Source organism: Sinocyclocheilus rhinocerous, unplaced genomic scaffold (assembly GCF_001515625.1).
Source record: "Sinocyclocheilus rhinocerous isolate Xijiao unplaced genomic scaffold, SAMN03320098_v1.1 scaffold969, whole genome shotgun sequence".
In the NCBI taxonomy this organism is placed as follows: Eukaryota; Metazoa; Chordata; class Actinopteri; order Cypriniformes; family Cyprinidae; genus Sinocyclocheilus; species Sinocyclocheilus rhinocerous.
This window is the reverse complement of record NW_015664218.1, coordinates 226,298-228,474: the sequence shown is the minus strand read 5'-3', so window position 1 is coordinate 228,474 and position 2,177 is coordinate 226,298.

Below are 2,177 nucleotides of genomic sequence, written 5' to 3'. Positions count from 1 at the left end.
CTCTCTCTCTCTGTCTCTCTCTCTCTCTCTCTGTCTGTCTCTCTGTCTCTGTGTCTCTCTCTCTCTCTCTCTCTCTGTCTCTGTCTCTCTCTCTCTGTGAACGAAAGGCATTCCAATTACACAGAAATCTGCAAACGTGCTGAGGAGTTTTGTGGGAACAAAATATGTACCTTGTCATGAGACAAAAACAGTCACTTCAGTTCATAATTGCTGATATTGCTAATTGTTAAGAAAAAAAATCTGGGCTAAAATAGGCCTACATAATTGTAAAATAAATAAATAAATACATACATAAAAATAAAAAAGCGACATTCAGGACTTCATTTCCTTATATACTCCTCAGCTAAACTAAGTAAAAAAAATTCCTCCAGAATGAGATGGGTGTTACAGTGCATTTGATTGGGTGTTCTGAGTGGTCATTATTATATTACATGGATTATTCTTGTCAGAGGCCATCATGAGTTAATGCCAATAAATCAACATGTGTTTACCTCATAGAAAAAAAATATATATATTTATTTATTTATGTATTTATTTTTTTGAGAGAAAGGTCATAGTCTGTTTTCTATAATGGTATTTTTGGTCATGTAAAATCACATGACAAGCATTTTCCCTTTCCGTTCATGATGTTTTTCTGTCATTTAATTGGCTGTGAGCCACACAGCGGCTTGCCTTTGCCTTTCACAGAAGTTTTTGTATGTTAAAAGTACTGTGTTCTATCACAAACACAGGCGTACAACTGTGGCAGTTTGAAAGAGTCACAGTGCTCCCTGCTGGATGTGCTTAAAAAATCAGCTAGTTCACTGGTTTAAGGATGACTGGTCAAAAATCCTGCTTTCTTCGGTGATGTAATTGTGTGGATGAGTGTTCTGAACAATATATGTTCACTGTGATCCACTAACAGTGTACTGTATCACACATATATGTGTGTGCATGTGTAATTACCCAGACGGGCAATGCAAAAACAGTATGACTTTAAAGGCTTCTTCCAAGAATTTGTCTCGCTCACGGACAACCTGTATGGCCAGTGGGCAACAGCAACAAAGATGAATTGACTTTTCAGAATATATAACAATCAGCATCTTCCCTGTAGATGTTTTCCCTCATGGCTGGAGGAAACAGATTTCTCAGCGTAATTAAAACTCATAAATGAGTGGCGCTGGGTGTGAGCGGCGGTCTGGGATCCACGGCCCCTAGCGTGACCCTCGGCCTTTGGCTGCTCTGCATGTTGTGAAACAGAGGAACTGTGCTGTCACTTGCATTCAGTTTTCCTGCATTCTCTGTCTCGAGGGTTCGCTCTCTGTCGGGTGGACATGTTAATATTGTGTCACAAAAGTGAACGAAAGGATGAGAGATGCCAACAAATTTCCAGCATCTTTCTGTCACCAGCCTTTTTACTCCCTCATCGCGGTGCATTTGCATGTGTTGCATCACACATGTGTGTGTGTGATGCATGGGGGCATCTTTACCAAAGGTTCTCTGTGTTTACACAACAATAGCTTGTTCCTTGCACTTTAAATCCAACAAAATGTTTACTTTCCTAATGCACATTTCTGCTCGTACTGTACATGATTCATTTGCAATAATCCAATAAATTCAACATTTTCTTCACCTGTTCTTTCTCGCTGAATATCCTGTTTTTCTGAAACAGTATCGTATTGCATTGACGTGATGTTATCACTCAGGATAGTTGCTAGTGACTGGCTGTGTGCCCGTGCTGCCATCAGCCAATCAGCATTGTCAGGACACAACTTTCTTTAACGTTTCAGCTCAGATGATTGGCTCATAAAAATCTGTAAGCAGAACTGGGCGCCAATGACGTGTGTAGATTTCAAATTGTGTATACCTGTAGAGTCATGCTCCAGCCGAGCGACTGCCATTGAGTATGGGATGTTAACGAATAGCCCTCCTTATACAGAAACCAATATTATCAAAATAAAAATCAAGCCCCAATATTATGAAAATAAAAAATCAAGCCTAGTCCTACATCTGGTTACAGAAACAAAATGGGTTGCAGGTGTTATTTCATGTTGATTTTAAGAAGTGTACAGACCGAACGTCTTTTTAAATAAAAGATCAAATAGAGGTTCTAAATTTTCAGCTGATATTTTTAGGGAAGCATGCAAATTCTTTCCAAAATACAAAAAGTACAAAAGAATATATATATATATATATAT